Here is a 22,977-nt window from a genome sequence, read left to right as displayed (position 1 = left end):
CCATATTTAATAAGCTTTAAAGGTCCTTATGACCCCCTTATCTAGAGGTGAAATTAGCAACATTGTGTGTGTGGGCAAGTAGGCCACTTTAACACCTGTAGTGTTGAACTCATAGGGTTCTGAGTGGCCAGGGGCAATGTCCAATATCAAAAGAACCTTAAAAGGCAGTCCATTACTGGCAAGGTGCTTTCTGACTTCAGGGACAAAGCATCAGTGGACCCAATCCAGAAAAAGGGTTCTCATTATCCAGGCCTTCTTATCAGCCAAAAGATTGGCAGCTGGTGTTATCTTTTCCTTTCAAGGCTCAGGGGTTAGCAGGTTTATAGGTAAGGGCAGTCATGATTATAAACCCATCTGCATCTCCATAAAACAGTTAGCCTATCCCTTCCTGCCTTAAATTATTGTGCTCACTTCCCTTCCTTACTAATAAATGTCCTTTGTGGCATTTAATTTTTAAATAGGGCACTTTTATCTGCATTAAAAACCTGTTCAGGCAGATATCCTTCCTCCTCAATGATTTTCTTTCTTTCTGGGATTTTTTTTTTTTTTTTTTTTTGAGACAGAGTATCAGTCTGTCACCCAGGCTGGAGTGCAGTGGCATGATCTCGGCTCACTGCAAGCTCAGCCTCCTGGGTTCCCACCATTCTCCTGCCTCAGCCTTCCAAGTAGCTGGGACTACAGGCACCTGCCACCACGCCCGGCTAATTTTTTTTTGTATTTTTAGTAGAGATGGGGTTTCACTTTGTTAGCCAGGATGGTCTCCATCTCCTGACCTTGTGATCTGCCTGCCTCGGCCTCGCAAAGTGCTGGGATTACAGGTTTGAGCCACTGTGCCTGGCCAGTATGAGTGCCATATTCATAATGGCATAAGTTCATCTAGTACTTTGTGGCTTATCAAACATTTTAGCCTCATTTAGATCCTTACAATACTACCTCAATGTGTAAGGTGAGGCAGTTTTTTGTTTGTTTTTGTTTTTTTCGAAATGGAGTTTCACTCTGTCTTTCGAGATGGAGTGCAGTGGCGCGATCTCGGCTCACTGCAACCTCTGCCTCTTGTGTTCTCCTGCCTCAGACTCCCAAGTAGCTGGGATTACAGGCGTGTGCCTCCATGCCCAGCTAATTTTTGTATTTTTAGTAGAGATGGGGTTTCACCATGTTGGCCAGGTTGGTCTCAAACTCCTGACCTTGTGATCCACCCACCTTGGCCTCCCAAAGTGCTGGGATTACAGGTATGAACCACTGCGCCCAGCCCTGAATAATATTTTATTGTATGTAATACTTTTGCTTATCTGTTCATCTGTTGATGGATATTTGGATTGCTTTCACGTTTTGGCTATTGTAAATAGTACTGTTGTGAACATGGGGTTACAAATAGCTCTTCAAGACCTTGCTTTCAGTTGTTTTGGATTTATACCCAGAAGCTGGAGTGTTGGATCATATGATAATTTTATTTTTAATTTGGTAAGGAAAATCCATACTGTTTACCATAGTAGTTGCACCATTTTACAATCCACCAACAGTGCACAAGTGTTCCAATTTCGCCACATCCTTATCAGCATTCGTTATTTTCTGAGGTTTTTTCTGTTTGTTTTTTGGCTAGTAGCCAAATATTACTGGGTGCTCAGTAATATCTCACTGTGGTTTTGATTTGCATTTCTCAGATAAACAGTGATGTTGAACATCTTATCATATGCTTGCTGGTCATTTTTATATCGTCTTTAGAGAAACATCTATCCAAGTCCTTTGCCCATTTCTAGTTGAGTTATTTGATTTTTTGTTGTTGAGCTGTAGGAGCTCTTTATGTATTCTGGCTATTAAGCCCTAATTAGATAATGATTTGCAAATATTTTATCTCATTTTATAGATGTCCTTTTCACTATGTTGATTCCGACTTTTGATGCACAAAAGTTAAGTTTGATGTAATCCCAACTGTCTATTTTTGCTTTAGTTATCTGTGCTTTGGGGGTCATATTTCAGAAATCATTGCCAAGACTAATGTTAAGAGATTTTTCCCTATGTTTTCTTCTAAGAGTCTTATAGTTTTAAATCTCATGTTCAAATCTTTAATCTATTTTGAGTTAATTTTTGTATATAGTGTGAGACAGGTTTGCAACTTCATTCTTTTGCATGTGGATATCCAGTTTTCCCATCACCATTTGTTGAAGACTGTCATTCCCCCATTGAGTGGTTTTGTCATTCTTGTCAAAGATCATTTGACCGTATACATGACAGTTTATTTCTAGGCTCCATATTCTATTTCATTGCTTTGTCTGTTTTTATGCCAATAGCACACTGTTTTGATTACTGTTGCTTTATAATATGTTTGGAAATCAGAAAGTTTGAGTTCTCCAAATTTGTTCTTTTTCAATTTTTTTTGTTGTTGTTATTTGAGGTCTCTTGAAATTCCATATGAATTTTAGGATGGATTTTTCCATTTCTACAAAAAATGCCATTAGGATTTGATAGTCTTTGCATTGAAGCTGTACATTGCTTTGGATAGTAGGAACATCTAAATAATATTAAGCCTTCCAACCATGAACAAGAAATGCCTTTCTATTTATTTCTATCTTCTTTACTCTTTTCAGGAATGTTTTATAGTTTTTAGTGTACAAGTCTTTCACTTTCTTAGTTCATTTTATTCCTAAATTTTTTTGTTTTTGATGTTATTATAAATGGAATTGTTTTCTTAATTTCCTTTTCGAATTGTTCGTTGTTAGTGTATAGAAATGCGACTGACTTTTGTGTGTTAATTTTGTATCCTGCAATGTTGCTAAATTTATTGATTAGTTCTAATAGATTTTCTCTGTCTCTCTCTCTCTCTCTCTCTCTCTCTCTCTCTCTCTCTCTGTGTGTGTGTGTGTGTGTAGTCCTTAGGGCTTTCTATGTATAAAATTATGTCATCTGTGAACACAGGTAATTTTACTTCTCCCTTTCTAATTTTGATAACTTTTATTTCTTTTTCTTACCTAATTGCTTTGGCTAGGATTGCCAATCTATGTTGAATAGAAATAGAGAGAGTAGAAATCCTTGTCTTGTTCCTCATCTTAGAGGAAAAGCTTTCAGTATTTCACCACTGAGTACGATTTAGCGGTGAGCTTTTCATAAATGACCTTTGTTTTGTTGAGGCAGTTTCCTTCTATTCTTAGTTTGTTGAGTTTTTTTTTTAATCATGAAAGTATGTTGAATTTTGTCAAATGCTTTTTCTGCATTGAGATGATCATGTGTTTTTCCCCTTTCCTTCTGTTAAGTGGTGTATTACATGGGTTGATTTTTATATGTTAAAGTATTCTTACATTTCAGAAATAAATCCCGCTGGGCTATGGTGTGTAATTTTTTTTAACATCTGACTGAATTCAGTTTGCTAGTATTCTCTCGAGGATTTTTGCATTAATATTCCTCCAGGATATTGGTCTATAGTTTTCTTTTCTGGTGGCTTTTTTTTGTTTGTTTGTTTTTTTGGCTTTAGTCTCAGGGGTAATGCTAGCCTCATAGCCTTATAGAATGAGCTTGGAAGTATTCCCTATCTGCCATTTCTTAGAAGAATTTCAGAAGAATTGGTGTTAATTCTTTAAATGTCTGATAGAATTCTCTAGTGAAGCCCTCTGGTCCTATACATTTCTTTGTTTAGAGGTTTTTGATCACGAATTCAACATCTTGTTATTGATCTTTCATATTATCTATTTCTTTAGTATTTGATTCAGTCTTGGTAGGTTGTATCTTTCTAGGAATTTATCTGTTTCCCTAGATTATCCAATTTGTTGGTGAAAATTGTTCATAGTTTTATAATTCCTTTCATTTCTGTCATATTGATTGTAATGTACCCCCTTTAAAAAATTTTGTTATGTGAGTCTTCTCTTTTTTGTTTTTTTTTTAGTAAATCTAGCTAATGGCCTGTCCATTTTGTTGATCTTTTCAAATACAAATTCTTAGTTGTATTGATTTTTCCTATTGTTTTTCTATTCTTTACTTTGTTTACCTCTGCTCTAATCATATTATTGTTCCTTCTTATAGCTTTGGGTTTAGTTCTTCTTTTTCTAGTTTCTGAGTGTACAGTTAGATTGTTGATTTGAGATCTTTATTCTTTTTTAATGTATGCGTTTACAGCTATAAACTTCTGTTGTGCTGGACCCATATTGATTCCATTGATTCATATTGATTCACAGAGGCTGAAGAAGAGACCAGAGCCAGCACACAAGACATAGGGTTTATTGGGGACTTATGCACACAGTGGTCCAGGACCAGTGAGCTGGACAGGCAAACCACACCCATTTGTATCATGCATGTTATACCACATTTTCATTACACTCCCATGTAAATAATGTATGTTATACCACATTTTCATTTAGCAACCTCTACTTAACAACCTCCACTTGGTAACATCCATTTAACTCAAAACAAAGGGCCTTGATCCCCTGTACAGCCTACATTCGAAGGGATGGACCAGGGGTTTGGATGTTCTTCATAGTTAAGGAGTGAATTTCCAGGTTGGCCACTCCTGAATTCCTTAGCTTGAAATTCTGAACACACATTCTTCCTAGACCATAGGGTCATTCTCAGGCTATGCTTGAGTTATTGCTGTCACATGTGTCTGCCATACAACTTGCCTCTTAGCACTGTTTTCACTGCATCCTGTAAGTTTGTGTATGTTGTGTTTTCATTTGCAGTTTTCTCAAGGTATTTTCTAATTCCTCTTATGATTTATTTTTTGGCACATTGGTTGTTTAAGAGTGTGTTGTTTAATTTCCACACATTTGTACATTTTGTACATTTGTGGGTTTTTTTACAGTTATCCATATGAACGTCTTTTTTTTTTTTTTTTTTTTTTTTGAGACAGGGTCTTGCTCTGTCGCCCAGGCTGGAGTGCAGTGGCAAGATCTCAGCTCACTGCAACCTCTGCCTCCCAGGATCAAGTGATCCTCCTGCCTTAGCCTCTTGAGTATAGGCATATACTATAGGGACTATAGGCATGCACCACCACACCCAGCTAAGTTTTGTATTTTTGGTAGAGACAGGGTTTCACCATGTTGCCCAGGCTGGTTTTAAACTCCTGGGCTCAAGCAATCCTCCTGCCTTGGCCTCCCAAAGTACTGGGATTACAGGTATGAGCCACCATGCCTGGCTGAAAACATTCTTTGTGTGATATCAATGTTATTGAATTTGCTAAAACTTGTTCTGTGGCCTAATTTGTAGTCTCTCCTGGAGAATGTTCCATGTGCATGCAAGAAGAATTTATATTCTGCTGTTGTTGGATGGAGTGTTCTGCTTATATCTGTTATGTTCAATTGGTCTATAGTGTTGTTCGAGTCCTCTTACTGATGTTATTGATGTTATTTGGTTGTTCTACTCATTATTGATGTTATTTGGTTGTTCTATTCATTATGAAAGTGACCTTTCTCCTTTTAATTCTGCCAAGTTTTGTTTCATATGTTTAGGAGCTCTGATGTTTGGTACATAAATATTTGTAAGTTATATCTTCTTAGCGAATTGACCATTTTATCATTACATAATGACCTTCTTTGCCTCTTGTAACAGTCTTTGATTTAAAGTCTATTTGGTCTGATATTAGTATAGCCACTGTTGCTCTATTTTGATTATCATTTGCATAGAATACCTTTTTTCATCCTTTCACCCTCAATCTCTACATGTCCTTAGATCTAAAGTGAGTCTCCTGTAGAAAGCAAACAGTTGGATCCTATTTTTAAAAACTGATGTAATCAATTTCTGTTTCTTGATTGGGGAATTTAATCCATTTACAGTTAAAGTAATTACCTATAGGGAAGGACTTACTACTGCCATTTTGTTCATTGTTTTATGTATGTCCTATAGCTTTTTTCTTCCTCATTTCCTCTGTTATTGTCTTCCTTTATATTTCATTTTTTTTGGTAGCAATATGATTGGATTTACTTCTCATTTTCTTTTTTGTATATTCTATAGCTTTTTGTGGTTACCATTGCAGTTATGTAAGACATCTCAAAATGATAGCCTTCTACTTTAAATTGATAACAGCTTAACTTCATTGCAGACAAAATTCTGCTCCTTTGCAGCTCTATTCTCCCCAGATATTACTGATGTCATACACTACTTCTTTATACATTGTATACTCATTAACACAGATCTATTTTTAAAATATTTCTGTCATTAATATTTTATGCACAAAAATTATAACAGTATAGGTTTCTATATTTGGCTATGTACTACCCTTACCAGAGAACCTTCTATTTTCATATGGCTCTGTGTTGCTCTCTACTGTCCTTTCATTTCAACTTGAAGGACTCCCTTTAGTATTTCTTATAGAGAAGGTCTAGTAGTAATAAATTCCCTCAGCTTTTGTTTATTTCGAAGTCTTAATTTCTTTGTAATTTTGGAAGAACAGTTTGCCAGATACAGTATTCTTGGTTGACTATTTTTTTCCTTTCATCACTTTGAATATATCATGCCACTCCCTTCTAACCTGTAGTTTCTGCTGAGAAATCTACTGATAATCTTATGGAAGTTTCCTTTTATGTGACAAATTGCTTTTCTCATGCTTTCAAGTTACTCTCTTTGTCTTTGACTTTAGAGTTTGATTGCAATGTGTTTTGGTGTGATTCTTTTTGGATTTATTCTGGTTAGGGTTCTGAATTGAGCTCTTGAGTCTGTATGTTCTTCTTTTTCCTCAGATTTAGGAAGTTTTCAGCCATTATTTCTTCATATAAGCTCTCTGTCCCTTTCTCTCATTCTTTTTCTGAGATTTTAATAATACATATATTAGGCTACTTGATAGTGTTTTGTAAATCCCTTGGGCTGTCTTCACTTTTCTTCATTTTTTTTCTTCTTGCTCCTCTGACTCAGTGACTTTACATGACCTGTCTCTGAGTTTGCTGACTATTTCTTTTGCCTGATCAAGTCTGCTGTTGGATCCTTCTACTATTTTTTGTACCGTTATTATATTTTTCAGCTACAGAATTTGTTTGGTTCTTTTTTTATAATTTCTATCTCCTTGTTGATATTCTCATTTTGTTCGTGCATCATTTCCCTGATTTTATTTAGTTGCCTATCAGTGTTCACTCGGTCCAGTGTTTGTTATCTTTTAGATGGCATCTTTATGATAGTGTTTGTTATTCTTTTGGTAGCATCTTTATGATAGTTATTTTAAATTCCTTTTCAGGCAACTAGTAGATCATATTTCTTCAGAATTGATTTCTGGAGTTTTATTTGATCCTTTGTGCCATATTTCTGTGTTTCTTTGGATGTCTTAAAATGTTTTGCTAGAACTTGGCCATTTGAAGACCTTTCCTAGTCTTTGGCTTCATACAGGGAAAGACCTTCACCAATCAACCCTGCTGGAGGATCTAGGACCTCTCAAACCTTTTCTGATCTCTTACTCCTTCTGGTGTCTGCCTGTGGAACTGCGACTCTTACCTGCTACTCACCTCTTGTTTTTAGTGGCTTCCAAATGCTTGACCTGGTCCTGTCAGCACTGATTTCTGTTAGGTGAGACAGAAACTAATCCCTTGGGCAGCCCCCAGATAAGCCAGAACATTCAATGCATGGCTCATTCTTCTGTTTCCATCCCTGAGGGTGGAGCCTTGGAGTAAGGGGTTTCTCCAAAGTTGCTCAGGTTTACGCCACGTAGAGGAAAGGACACAGATGGGCATGCCAGATGTTGCAAAATTGTCTATCCATTTTGCCAGAATCCCTTCTTGGTTTTACAATGACCTGGGTGCTGTGGCTTTTCAACCTGTCTGTGGAGTTCATTCTGATCTGTATATTGTTAACTCAGTGTCCCTGTGGGGAAAGGAGGGCCTGTATCTTCCTATTCCACCATCTTGCTGACAACACTCCCTCCCGCTAAAGTCTTTCCATCAATTCCCTTTGGATTTGAGTACCTGAATGGTATAATGTGGTTCCTTTGGTGTCCTAATGTTGAAACTAGGATGTCATCAAGGTTTGATGTGTGAAAGGGGCATTTCAGACCCAGCAATAGAGACCTCTTTCTGAACAGATGGCTATTTCCATGTTCCTCAGATCACTCTCTTGACTACCACACATGTTTGAATTGTGTGGGATAGCTCTGGTTGCCCTGTGAAAACTATGGAATATGCGTTCATAATCATGGAGCTCCTGCATGTGGCCAGATTTCCTTTCCCTTCTCTTTTACCCAAGATCTTTTCAGATCTGCAGAATTGCATCTGAACTCCTGCAGATTCTGCTAGTGCTACAACAGTCTGTCACCAGCCAAGCTAATCATCCATTATTTATTCCCTGTTCTTGCATTCTGCCCCAGACCTCCCATAGGTAGAGATGCTGAGACTTTGTTGGTAAACTCAGGACTAGAGTGTGGGCCAAGGAGGAAGGTATTTGGGCACAAGGTGGGTAGGACAGAGAGAAAAAACTAGGATGAACATACAGCTTCATTTCCTCTTAACTCTCTTATATGAACCAGATAATTTTACACTAGGAATGTAAAATACCTGACTTGTCAAAACCAGAAATTCAGGGCTCTCTAAACTCCTCTAGTAAATAAAAGTTTAGGCTCACGGGTGGGGATTAAAGAGGCTGTTTAAGGATAATATTAAGAGAACCATAAAAGTACATATTATACCACAGACAGAATTTATTAACAGTTTCCCTTCTTTCTTTACCTCTTTCTTGTTTTTCTTCTTCGAGTCTTTTTTTTTTTTTTTTTGAGTTGCCTAGGCTAGAGTACAGTGGTGCAATCTCAGCTCACTGCAACCTCTTCCTCCCAGGTTCAAGCAATTCTCCTGCCTCAGCCTCCTGAGTAGCTGGGATTACAGGTGTGTGCCACCACGCCCAGCTAATTTTTGTATTTTTAGTAGAGACGGGGGTTTCACCATGTTGGTCAGGCTGGTCTCGAATTCCTGACCTCGTGATCTGCCCCTCTAGGCCTCCCAAAGTGCTGGGATTACAGGCGTGAGCCACTGATCGGCCCAAGTCTTTCTTTACTTTGTGTTTGCCAGCAACTAAGTTGCGTTGTAGTTGATAGATACATTCTATCTTCATTAAGTACTTTTCTGTGCTAAGAAGTAAAGAGACTGCATTGTTTTAAGTTGGCTGTTACTTAAGTTTCAAAGTGAATTCCCTCTCTTCTTCTACATACTAAGTTGGCTCTGATAATGCTACTACTTTGTAATATGGGTTGATAATCATGGAGCTCCTGAATATGGCCAGATTTCCTTTCCATTCCTATTACAAAGTAGGAATGCTACTACTTTATAGCATTATCAGAGCCAACTTAGTATGTGGAAAAAGAGAGGGAAGATCTAAAGAAGAATTCAGAATCAGAATCGTTAGATCTGAATTGTGGGGCTGAAGAGCAGTTCAAAGTTGTTGTGGGAATTGGGGCCTATCAGACAGTTAGAGGGAAAGTACAAAAAAAGAGGCCAAGTGTTCATTTTCTAGTCTAACCCATTAGCTTAGAGACTTTGGGGAGTACCATGCTCAGGATTTATTTAAAATATTTTTTTAAAAATTATGGTTACTTCCTTTACCAATCCTCTTTCAGTTAAAAAAAAAAAAAAGCCAGAGAAAGGTGAAATATTTTTCTTTTTTTTTTTTGTCCCAATATATCTGGGGTTTGGAATTCTTCCTGAGCACTAACAAGGAAATCTAGCCAGGCTTATGCTTCTGTGAGCCAAAAGAAGAGCCAATAGAATACTGCTTGGTGAAGCAGAGGCTGCCGTTGGCAAAGGAGGCTTCTGCTGTATGGAAAGGTGCTAGATTCTTCCAGAATCTAGCTAGGGAGAGTGGGGTGACTCAGCCCTTTTCCTGTACCTTTAGGGTTGAAAAATAAACCTTTCTGCCTCATTTTGGTCCTGAGCCAACCTGTAATGTTTCACCTGCCCCTTCCTCCTCAGCTACTTCCAATGCTTAGGCCAAAGAACTTGTTAAACCAAGTTGAATATAAAGTTTCTGAACTTAAATATCCTAATATTATAAAGTCAATATATAATTCAAAGCCATAATTTTAGCAGTATATCTTATGTGAAATGAAGTGTGATAAGCCACCTTGGTACAGGAACAAATTACGGAATCTTTGTATAGATGGCCGGGGGTGAGTAAGAGAAGAGGGTCCTTAGAGGTCACCTAGGCCAAAGTGTGGTGAGTACAGTGAAGTCTCTCAAGTTAGACTTTTCATATTCAAATCCTGGTTCTACCACTTGTCACTTGTGTGCATTGAGCAGGTGACAACTTCTCTAGGCTTCAGGTTCCTTGTCTTAAAAATGGGGACAATTGGCCGGGTGCAGTGGCTCATGCCCGTAATCCTAGCACTTTGGGAGGCCAAGGTTGGCAGATTGCTTGAGCTCAGGAGTTTGAGGCCAGGCTGGGCAAAATGATGAATCCCCATCTCTACAAAAAATACAGAAAAATTAGCCAGGCATGGTGGCTTGTGCCTGTAGTCCCAGCTATTTTTGAGGGCTGATGCGGGAGGATGAGTTGAGCCTGGGAGGTTGAGGCTGCAGTAATCCATGTTTGTGCCATTGCACTCCAGCCTGGGTGACAAAGTGAGACCCTGTTTCAAAAAAATAAAATAAAATAAAATAAAACAAAACAAAACTGTTGGGAGGATTAAATGCTAAAATCCTTGTCAAGTGTTTTCACTGAATTTCTAGGGCATAGTAAATACTTCACACAAGTTAGTTATTGTTGAGGTAAGTATTGTCACTGACACAAGTAAAAGATAAAAAAAAGGAGCCAGGATAACATTGTTGTTAGAGTATCGGCTCTGTGACCTTGGGAACACTATTTAACCTCTCTAAGCTCCAGTATCCTCTCAAAGCATTGTTGTAAGGCTTACATGAGAGAATATTGTCTCTATTTAGTTTAATATCAGCCTAACATCAGTGGTTACTATTTAGTCAAAACTGAGACATAGAGAGATTTACTGCCAAACTAGAAAAACACTGTAGTGTTCCCTAAAAATGGAAGTAGGGGCAGGGGGATGTAGAGGAGGTGGTGTTGAAGGAATCCCCCTGAAGTTTTGTGGTCAACCTAACTTATGTTTAGGCAAGGGCTTGCCACCATGCTAGTCTGGGCTGGGCTCTTCTTCCCTGGAAGAATGCCTAATTTTTTTGCAGTGATGAATTAGCATTAGAGAAGGGAGTTCATGGGACTATTTACGTGTCTGTGGCAGCTGCAAAGAAAGGAGAGGTTTGGGCATTACCCTAGTTCAAACACTTAAAAAGCCAGCTGCTGTTGTTTCTTAAAAACAAGGTAACCTTCATTACCACTCTCTCTAAGTCACTTTTTTCAAATATAGCCCAGTGTAGCGATTACAGTGAGGACTCAGTGATATAGTGAGCTGCCTGGAATGAAAAGCATCTAGAAGAGCTTGGCAGATAGGACTTGCTTCTTAATAAACACCAGGTTTTGGGAGGTCTTCATTTAGCAAGAAAGGCTAGGATATCAGAAAAGTATTTTAACTCAACCCCACAGCAAGACAATAAAAAATATCTATACAGCCGATTTCCTTTCATATTATTGACTCAACCACCACAGTGTTCCACTATCTCCTCAGTGGCTGCTAGGACTCCTAAGTTTATATATGGGATTCATGGATTTTTCTTAATTATATTTGTCCAGTTGACATCTTCACTTGGAGGATCCACTGGCACTTCAAACACAACACACCTAAAACTAAACCCAACTATTCTACCCTCTTTTCCAAATTGCTCTTTCAACTGTTTTGTATCTCAGTAAATCACCCAATTGCCAAGCTAGATATTTTGAATTCTTTTCCTCCTCACCCCATGTTTTTCACCAATTCCTATCCATTCTACCTCCTAAATATCTATCATTTTAGTTCATTTCTTTTTACTGTTACTGTTACTTACTTAGCATAGGTCATCGTCTTTTCAGGCTTAGATTATGATAACACATTTCTAAATTGAAATCTTGCCTCCTTGTCACTTGCCTCCTTAAAATCTTTCTTTAGTGTCCCACTGCTCTCAATTCCTTGGCATAGTTTACAATGATCTTACTTCTGATTTCTGCGACAATCTACTCTCATCCAGTCTTCTCATATATTCGATGTTCCAGCTATTCCGAACATTTTCCATTTTCTTCTTCTCTCTTGCCTCTTGGCTTTGGTTCATGCTCTTCCCTCTGCTTGCATTTTCTTACCTCTCCTTTTCATTTGGCTAACTTCTACTAGTCTTTCATTGTTTCTGCTTAAACATCCCTTCCTCTAGGAAGCCTTCCCCTTTCTCCCGTATGTGTTTAGTACCCTCTCCTCATGCTCTCAGACTACTCTGCTTCCTCCCTCATAGCTCTGATTACAATACGGTTTATCAGTGTTTTTGTCTGTATCCCTCGCTAGACTGAAATGTTGAGACTATGTCTATCTTAGTCACTGCTATTTCTCCATCACCCAGCACAGTGATTGGCACATTATAAATATTTTTTGAGGTTACATCGTAACTATTTTTTGAATGAATTAATAAATAATAACACAAAAATATCCTTTTATAGTGCAGGGCTTTTAAGGTTAAATAAGCCACACTTAGTAATGTTAATATGTAATCAGAAATGGAAAGATTCTGAAGTTCTCTCTTGACCTGCATTCCCTGCAAGTTCATCATTGGGAATTATCATCCCATCACACGCTCCGGTGCATGTAACCTATAGACAAGAGGGAGTGAGCCAAGTGCATGATGCATGAGTCTTGGGTTATAACAACAGCTTGAGATGTCAAAAGTTTTCATTTTATACAGATTCAAGAACCTACAAAGTCACTGAGATTCTCATGAGAAAACTTAGAAATGACATTTGACCCACTATTTTGCATTGAATCACCAAGAACTATTTACTGAATGTGTCACAGTATGTGTTGCACCATAGTCCCAATATCAGACAAAAATCCTGGCCTTTGAGCTTTTATTCACACACACACACACACACACACACACACACACACACACACACACCCCTTTATTTTATTAAAAAATTTAAATTTATTGTTTTAATTGATATATTGTTATTGTACACTTTTATGAGGTTTATTTTGATGTTTCAATACCTATTTATGTTGTAGAATGATCCAATTAGAGTAGTTAATGTATCCATCTCCTTATGTATTTATCATTTCTTTGTGGTGAGATCATTCAGAAGCCTCTCTTCTAGCTATTTTATAATATACAATATTTTACTTTTAACCATATTCACCCTACTGTGCAACAGATGACTAGAATTTATTCCTCCTATCTAATCGTAACTTTATACCTATTGACCAACCTCTCTTATCCTCCCTTCCTCATTTCTCTCCCCAGTATGTGGTAACCACTGTTCTGCTGTTTCTATGATACCAATTTTTTTTTTTTTTTTAGATTTCACATATGAACCAGGCAATATTTCTCTTTCTGTGTCTGGCTTATTTCACTTAACATGATGTCCTCCAGGTTCATCTATGTCATCACAGATGACAAGATTTCATGCTTTTTTATGGCTGAATAATATTCCATTGTGTCTATATACCACATTGTCTTTTTCTTTTTCTTTTTCTTTTTGTTTTTGAGATGGATTCTCGCTCTGTCACCCAGGCTGGAGTGCAGTGGCACCATCTTGGCTCACTGCAACCTCCGCCTCATGGGTTCAAGCCATTCTCTGCCACAGCCTCCCAAGCAGCTGGGATTACAAGCACCCACCACCACGCCCGGCTAATTTTTTTTTTTTTTTTTTTTTGTATTTTTAGTAGAGACGGGGTTTCACCATGTTGGCCAGGCTGGTCTTGAACTCCTGACCTTGTGATCCACCCGCCTCAGCCTCCCAAAGTGCTGGGATTACAGGTGTGAGCCACTGCGCCCGGCCTTCACATTTTCTTTATCCATTCATTTGTTATTGGACATTTAGGTTAATTCTGTATCTTGTTGAATTCGGCTGTGAATCCATCTGGTCCTGGACGGGGATTTTTTGTTAGAATTTTAAAATTACTGATTCAATGTCATTACTCATTATTGGTCTGTTCAGGGTTTCTATTTCTTCCTGGTTCAATCTTGGAGGGTTGTATGTTTCCAGGAATGTATCAATTTCCTCTAGGTTTTCTAGTTTGTGTACATAAAGGTGTTCATAGTACTCTACGAGGATCTTTTAATCTCTGTGATATCAGTTGTAATACCACTTTTCACATTTTTGGTTGCATTTATTTGAATCTTCTCTTGCTTTTTCTTGTTTAACTAGAAGTCTGTCAATTTTGCTTATCCTTTCAAAACACTAGCTTTTTGTTTTGTTTATCTTTTGTGTCATATTTTTGGTCTTGATCTCATTTAGTTCCTTTCTCATCTTTGTTTTCTTCCACTAGCTTTGAATTGTTCTTGTTTTTCTACTTCCTTGAGGTGTGACATTAGGTTATTAATTTGAGATCTTTCTATCTTTTGATGTAAGCATTAAATGCTATAAACTTTCCACTTAACACTGCTTTTCCTCTATCCCAGAGGTTTTGGTATATTGTATCTTTATTTTTATTTCTTTTGAAGATTTTTTAAAATTTCTGCCTCAGTTTAATTGTTTACCCAAAAGTCGTTCAGGAGCAAGTGGTTTAGCTTCCAAGTTTGTGTAGTTTTGAAAGTTCCTCTTGCTATTGATTTCTAATTTTATTCCACTATGATCTAAGAAGATACTTGATATGATTTAGTTTTTTTTTTTAATTTATTGATACTTGCTTTGTAGCCAAACATATAGTCAATTTGGGAAAATGTTCCGTGTAGAGATGAGAAGAACACAAATTCTATGGTTGTTGGATAGGATGTTCTTTAGATGTCTATTAGGTCCATTTGGTCTAGAGTCCAGTTGAAATCCAGAGTTTCTTCATTGATTTTCTGCCTCAGTGATCTGTCTAGTGCTGTCAGTAGGATGTTGAAGTCCTCCACTATTATTGATATTCTGTTGAAGCAGCACAAAATGGATTAAGATACCCCCAGTATCCAAACATAGGGAAATGCTTGCAAAACTTTGAATATGTCGGGATGCTTTATGCTCACATATTTCTTTTCCTCTTCCTTTCTCCTTTCTTGTTCTCTCTCAAATGTCATCTTGTATATGAAACCATTGCTGAAAACCCCACCTCGTTGCCCTCATTATTTTCTAGGTAGAATATTTTAATGCCTAGAGTATAGTAATTGTATAATAATAAATATTCACAATGATTAATTTTCGAACAAATAAACAAATGGGTATGCCCCTCATTCACTGGTAGGGAAATTTTTGGCAGGAGCAGTGGCTCAAGCCTGTAATCCCAGCACTTTGGAAGGCCAAGGTGGGAGAATTCCTTGAGTCCAGGAGTTTGAGACCAGCCTGGCAACATAGTGAGAATCCATCTCTACAGTTTTTTTTTTTTAAGTTAGCCTGGAATGGTGGTGCATGCCTGTAGTCCCAGCTACTCAGGAGGCTGAAGTGGGAGGATTGCTTGAGCCTGGGAGGTTGTGGCTGCTGCGAGTCATGATTGTGCCACTGTACTGTAACCTAGGTGACAAAGTGAGACACTATCTCAGAAAAAAAAAAAAAAGGAAAAGTTGTTTGTTTGTTTCTAAGGCTACACCCCTGTCTAGGAGAGCTTGTTCCTTCCTAATGGGTTTCAATTACCACCTCTACACAACTAACTTCTAAAGAAGTTCCAGTTCTATATCTCTTATTGCTTGACAGATATTCTGGTGGGAGAAATAAACCAGAAGCAGGGATAGTAATCAGGAGTCTATTACAATAACCTAAGTGAGAGGTAGTAAGAATGAAAATTGGGGACACGGCCAGGCGTGGTGGCTCACGCCTGTAATCCCAGCACTTTGGGAGGCTGAGGCGGGCGGATCACGAGGTCAGGAGATCAAGATCATCCTGGCTAACACAGTGAAACCCCGCTCTACTAAAAATACAAAAAATTAGCCGAGTGTGGTGGTGGGTGCTTGTAGTCCCGCTACTCGGGAGGCTGAGGCAGGAGAATGGCGTGAACCCGGGAGGTGGAGCTTGCAGTGAGCCGAGATCGGGCCATTGCACTCTAGCCTGGGAGACAGAGCGAGACTCCATCTCAAAAAAAGAAAAAAGAAAAGAAAAGAAAATTGGGGACAGGTTTAAGAGATATCTGAGCTATGAGTTGCCTCCAAGGCAGACGGTGGAGACTCTTGCCAGCGCTCTGAAATTACACAGTATGTGCTGCTGCCTACTTTTCCTGTGGCGAAGACTGACACAGTGAATGCTGACAGGACTGAGGAAGGTCAAATATTTTCAGACCCCATTCTTTTTTCCTTTATTTTTCTTTTCAAAGTCTGACGGGTAGGGAATCAGCAGAGTTAGGAAATGAAAAAGAAAATTTCAGTTTCTCTTTTCTGTACCCAAGCCCTGGGTCTGATGTTTGGTCTTTGCTTCCCAGATATATAAAATCAAAATAGCCAGTGCCCCTAGAAATTGCCTGACATTAAGCCAAAGCATTCCCTTATGCTTTTTATTCACAATGCATGGCTTTTGGCAGATTGGCATGCAGGACACCTGAATCCACCTCCATTTATTATCAGATATGGATACTCTTGGAGTGTGGGTCCAGGACTCAGTCCCATGTGTGATCTTTCAGGCCCTCCACAGGCAATTACAAGGTGATGCATGGCAGGCCTCATAGGAGAAGCTGCTCTCCCCACATCTGACTTGTTGTACCACCAGTGCCTTGTAGTTTTCTGGAGGGAGTTGCAGTTGAGGACCTAGGCCCCTTTGAGCTGCAATGCTAGTATGCATAACTGCATTCCCAGCTCAGGCACCTCCATTCAGAAGCCTCTTGACTGGGGCCTCTCTTGAGACACTTCCCAGGCACCTTTGCTGAGACCTTGTTATTGTGGGCCTTGGCTGAGACAGTTTTATCCACTTTGACTCCAGACCTTTTCACTCCTAGTCCTTCTCCCACTTTCTTTCCATGGCCCTATAAGTCCATAAAAAGCAGGAATCTTTTGTTTGGGGCTCCTTGGTAATGAAATGATTTCCCTTACCTGTGCTTCCATTTGACTATTGCCTGGCACTGTTCTATTGGGAAAAAACCCTAGGGAGCCAATGCCTTTCTCTTTTGACTCTTGCCTGCACTGTCACAACAAATGAATTGATTGTTATTTTCAGTTTGGCTTGTTGTCTTAATTGGTCACCTCAACACATGGTAGCTTGGCACACATCTGTTTGGTTTCCCTGTCTTTTAAGTAGGAATAAGAATATTCCATTTTAACCCTCTTCTTTTTTTTTTTGAGACGGAGTCTCGCTCTGCTGCCCAGGCTGGAGTGCAGTGGCGCGATCTTGGCTCACTGCAAGCTCCGCCTCCCGGGATTTTAATCTTCTTCTATTCTGGGCTCTGTGCTCTTTGAAATGAGAACTTTAACTATTATTATTATTATTACTTTGAGACAGCGTGTTACTTTGTCACACAAGCTGGAGTGCAGTGGCGCAATCACAGCTCACTGCAGCCTTGACTTCCCCAGGCTCAGGTGATCCTCCCACCAGACTCTGGAGTAGCTAGGGCTACAGGTGCGTGCCACCATGCCCAGCTAATTTTCTCATATATATATATATATGTGTATATATATATGTGTATATATATGTGTATATATATGTGTATATATATGTGTATATATGTGTATATATGTATATATATGTGTATATATGTGTGTGTGTATATATGTATATATGTATATATACGTATATATACACACACACATATATACACATATATATACACACACATATACACATATACATATATACATATATGTGTATATATATACACATATACGTATATACGTATATGTGTATATATATACACACACATATATACATATATATGTGTATATATATACACACACACATATATACATATATGTGTATATATATACACACACACATATATACATATATATGTGTATATACACACACACACACACACACACACACACGTATATATATATATATATTTGTGGAGATGGGGTTTTGCCACGTTGCCCAGGCTGGTCTCCAACTCCTGGGCTCAAGCTATCTGCCCACCTCGGTTTCCCACAGCGCTGGGATGACAGGCATGAGTCACCACACCCAGCTGAGAACTTTTATTGAATATACCATATATTCTACTTTATCTTTTCATTTTAGTGAGATTCAAATATTTCAAGAAAAGGAGAACGAAGAATTCAGATGTACATTAGACTACATTTGATTGTATAATAAAACCTCTAAAATGAGACAAATATTTTTCTTGGCTCACAGAATAATGTGACTAATTTTAGCCAGATGGAGTATGATTATGAATTAGCTACATGTAAACGAGATTTGAGACACTAAGCAATGACCCACTTTATAACTTTAAATTATACAGATGAGAGTCTTTGCCCCATGGTGGTTTAATTATTTTCTTGGAAGATATTACACATCTTCATTCAGAAACTTAATGAATTTTACAATTACTCTTTCCTCCGAAGTCACAAGTGATGATGCCCCATCTGGATTGGTAAAGAACTCACAGCAAGAAAAATCACTGATGTGGAAAAACTCAGGACAGCATTCTTTTGCTGACCGCTTACCACTTTTGCACGTACCCAGCAGCCCACTGAAGTGCTTGTACCTGTGTGCCTGGGGAAGGTGGGGAGAATATTTCTTCTTTTACCCCTCCAAGGTCTGTATCTTTATTACTTTGATAGTCCCTGCCTTAGTTTAGTTCACCATCACCTCTCGTCTGGATTATTAGGAACTATTCTTAATATACATCCAATCCACCCTCCACACTGACATCTGAGTTCTCATTCTCCAAATGCAAGCCTTCATTGACTAGCCAGTGCCTTCAGGATCAAGTCAAAATTCCTAAATGCAGAGGAGCCCTAACAAACTAGACCCAAGTGTCCCTTCCAGTCTCATCTTCCAGCACCATCACATTGTATGCACAAGGCACCGTGTATTTGTTCCTCTTGGAAGAAAATCCCTCCCACTTCTGTGACTCTACCAGCTCCCTGCTCTCCTCCAGCCAGAGAAAAGCACCCTTTCCCTTTCCTCTACCAGGAAAATCATACTCAACTTTCAATACCTAGTTCAAATTTCAGTTGCTGTGTTCAATATGTTAGAGGCAGAACAGCAAAATGGGAAAGAGTAAGGATTCTGGACACTTATGCTCCTCCATTGATCACATTTGTAAGATTGAGTGACTTGTTTAACTTCCCTAAGCTTCTGTTTTCTTATATGTAAGTTGGAGATTTAACAGTAACTACCACATCAGGTTATTGGCAGGATTAAATGTGACAATATTTTTAAAGCACTTAGGACTGTGCCTGGCATATCAGAAGTACTTAACATGTAAACATTAACTATTATTCTAGTTTTGCTGACATTTTCTCAACCCAGTTATATTTTGGCTTAACTGACTTTAAGAAACTTAATTTAATTAATTAATTTATTTTTGAGACAGCGTCTCATTATGTTGCCCAGGCTGGGGTGCAGTGGCTATTCACAGGCACCGTCCCACGACTGATCAGCATGGGAGTTTTGACAGAGGTTTCCAACCTGGGCCAGTTCACTCCTCCTCAGGCAACCTGATTGTCCCCTGCTCACAGGGGGTCACCATATTGATGCCAGACTTAGTGCAGACATCCAGTGGGCTTCAGGCACTACAGACTAGAACTCCTGGACTCAAGCAATCCTCCCCTCAGTCTCCCAAGTAACTGAGACTACTAGCATGCACCACTACACCCAATTAAAATGGCTTTTATACCTAGAATTATATTAGCTTGGGTGAATTGAATAACCAAGGTAACCGCGTTACCCACTCTAGTTCATTTATTCCTTAATATTTACCACAGCTGCATCTCATGGAGTGTGGTTTGAACAAGTTATATTGAACTGCCATGTGGCCGTGACCCTTGTAAGTATAACTCTATCAAGAACTATTAATCTGGGCTCCAGCTTTTGTATTTTGGGAATTCTGAGAGTCTGGTCAGGTATTTCTAGTGCTTTGCTTTAATAACAAGCAATATGAACATCGCCAAATAATTTAAAGATTCTACCTGTTCCGTGAAAGGGCAAAGCAACTCCTAAATGCCAAAGGAGATGAAAAACCAAAGAAGGAGGTGAACAAATCCACTTTGTTGGTTTTGGGTAATTTATTATGGGGAATTTACAGGCACAAGTGTGGTTTTGGGCATACGCAAGATAGGTAGATCTCCGTACCTCAAGCCCCCAGACCCAGGGCTTATATCTTGAGAAGAAAGCATACATGCTCTGGAAGGAATGTGTAGCCAGTTTTGGGCATCACAGCCTGTAATTTCTGTGATAACAAGCGTTGTTTTGGAGGAAACCTACAATAAGTAGATGCTTCTACATAAAGAGTAATACATCAGCTAGCCATTTTGGAGGCATTCCCCACCTCCTGGTTAATTAGAAATTGCATGGCAGATTCGCTTTTAAAATAAAGTAACTCTTGTCCCCATAATACCTTTGTAAAATCTTTCCACCTATGTTTGCTATGCCTGTAGGGAGACAAATACTTTCATTGAATGTATATATACAAGGCTTATTTTCATTACCACTTTGAACTTATTCAATCTAATTTCACATCTGATTTATTTCCATTTCAACTATACCTCAAAGTCAAATTTATTTTCATTCTATATTAAAATATACAATGATCACTATGATTTCCAATCTTGCTTTTGAGATCTGACAAATTCTTATGTGTAAATATGCTTTTCTGGTAAGGGGAGGAATAGATTTGCAACAAAAATTATGAATTACTTGTTTTATCTTTGAGTGTATATACGTATACGTGTATGTCTTATTTATCTAAAATACAAACTTAACCATGTTAAGAATAGAAGCCTTTCCCATTATTCCACACCTCCATGGGGGCTTTAGAACTGACTGATATTCTGTAAACTGATAACATCTATTACATCACTTTTCACTTTGTATTACAATATTGGATTATATGGCCATTCTGTACCCACCCACAACAGAGCTGAATGCATAAATAAATGAAGACTGCAAATTGTTTGTTTGAGTGATTTGTCCATGAATCAGACAAATATTTTCAGGTTTGTACATAGCATATTTTTTTTAAAGCCCTGAATGTTAACACATATACAATATGGTTTTACATTGTTTACATGGGTTTACTGTATATCCAAAAATTACATACATTGGTACTCTTCATTTGCTTATAACTTGAAGATAACTTATAGCACAAACTGGAGACAAGAAAAGACACTGTATTATAAAATCTATTATTTTCAACCTTTTTTTCCCTGCTGCTAAGGTTTATTTGGCTGATAGCGAACATTTAAAATCTTCTTATATTTTTTATTTTTATTTTTATTTTTTGGTTTTTGAGACAGAGTCTTCCTCTGTCGCCCAGGCTGGAGTGCAGTGGCACGATCTCAGCTCACTGCAACGTCCGCCTTCTGGATTCAAACAGCTCTCCTGCCTCAGCCTCCTGAGTAACTGGGATTACAGGCATGCACCACCATGCCCGGCTAATTTTTGTGTATTTTTAGTACAGACGGGGTTTCACCATATTGGCCAGGCTGGTCTTGAACTCTTGCCCTCAGGTGATCCGCCTGCCTTGGCTTCCTAAAGTGTTGAGATTATAGGCATGAGCCACTGTCCCAGCCTAAAATCTTCTTTTAACCCTGATCTGTGAAATGACATTGAATCTTACTCTTGACCACCCACAGAAATGTAAAGAATTAGCTCACTTTATGTATGGAAATCACATAAAGCCATAGCCACAGGGACAGACACTGGTGGGGGAAGGGTCACTTTCTTCTGGCAAGAAATGGAACAAAAACCCAGAAATTTTCTTCCTATTAATAAATATCTTGTAAATGTTCTCATATAAATATACACTATACATGAGCCTATGAAAATAAAATATTTCTCTATGTCCACATATTGTAGGTTTAGAAATAAATGTAAACTTCAGGAAAACGCAACAGGAGATAATTATAAGAGAATACAAACAACATAATTACTAGGAAGACAAGCCTGGGATCAGGGTTACCAGGTGACCAAACCCAGGGGAAAGTAACATGAAGGTGAATTGGGATATAGAGTCATCCATATACAGTTATCCAATTAGCCAAATGCCTGGGCCGCTAGGTGTCTGAGAAGAAGTGGAATTGAACATGATATTTTATGGTGGCTTAAGAAAATTTCCTACCAAGTCAACAGAGAATTGATGAAGAGAAGGGGACTATTTGCTGACATGTTATTTCCTGTTTCCTGCCTTCTCCCTAACCCACCTATTTGTCTCCAACTAAAATTTCATTAATCATCAATTGTCAGCATCTACAGAATAACAAACCTTTTTTTTAAGGTTTTTTTTTTTTTTTTTTTTTGAGACTGAGTCTTGCTCTGTCACCCAGGCTGGAGTGCAGTGGCACGATCTCGGCTCACTGCAAGCTCCGCCTCCTGGGTTCACGCCATTCTCCTGCCTCAGCCTCCCGAGTAGCTGGGACTACAGGCGCCTGCCACCACGCCCGGCTAATTTTTTTGGTATTTTTAGTAGAGACGGGGTTTCACTGTGTTAGCCAGGATGGTCTCGATCTCCTGACCTCGTGATCCGCCCGCCTCGGCCTCCCAAAGTGCTGGGATTACAGGTGTGAGCCACCGCGCCCGGCCAGTTTTTTTTTTTACATAGTCTAATCTTGCTTGCACATGAGTAGAATTTTCCAGATAAATTTATGTTTGTGTGTATGCGTGTCTACATACACATTTGCTCTCCTGTGTGCTGGGTTAAGGGTGTGAGGGAGGATAGAGACACAGTAGCATTGCAAGTTTCCAGGTAGAACCATGTCCAAAGACCTAGAGATATAAACATCTCAGACAGTCTGGGGATCTGTGAGAAGCTCAGTGTTGCAGGGGTTCTGTGTGTGCAGTGGTGATTTGGGGTTGAGAGATAATGCTGAAAAGTAGGTTGGGGCCCATTTACATTTCATGTTGTGGGCTGAAAATAGAGTCGGTAAAGCTTTTAGAGCAAGAAAACACTATTTA

At 38.7% G+C, this 22,977-nt stretch overlaps 1 long non-coding RNA gene across 1 annotated transcript in view; it reads left to right on the top strand.

Annotated features, from left to right (window-relative positions):
• Positions 1 to 20,971, top strand: part of LOC109023297 (uncharacterized) — a 32,539-nt gene extending 11,568 nt beyond the window's left edge. The window contains exon 3 of the long non-coding RNA XR_002002697.3: positions 18,423 to 20,971. This is a non-coding gene — a long non-coding RNA (uncharacterized lncRNA). The remainder of the gene's footprint in view (positions 1 to 18,422) is intronic.
• Positions 20,972 to 22,977: the final 2,006 nt, after the last annotated feature.

The sequence above is a fragment of the Gorilla gorilla genome, chromosome 15 (assembly GCF_029281585.2).
Source record: "Gorilla gorilla gorilla isolate KB3781 chromosome 15, NHGRI_mGorGor1-v2.1_pri, whole genome shotgun sequence".
Classification (NCBI taxonomy): domain Eukaryota; kingdom Metazoa; phylum Chordata; class Mammalia; order Primates; family Hominidae; genus Gorilla; species Gorilla gorilla.
This window is presented reverse-complemented; position numbering and strand designations above follow the sequence as displayed.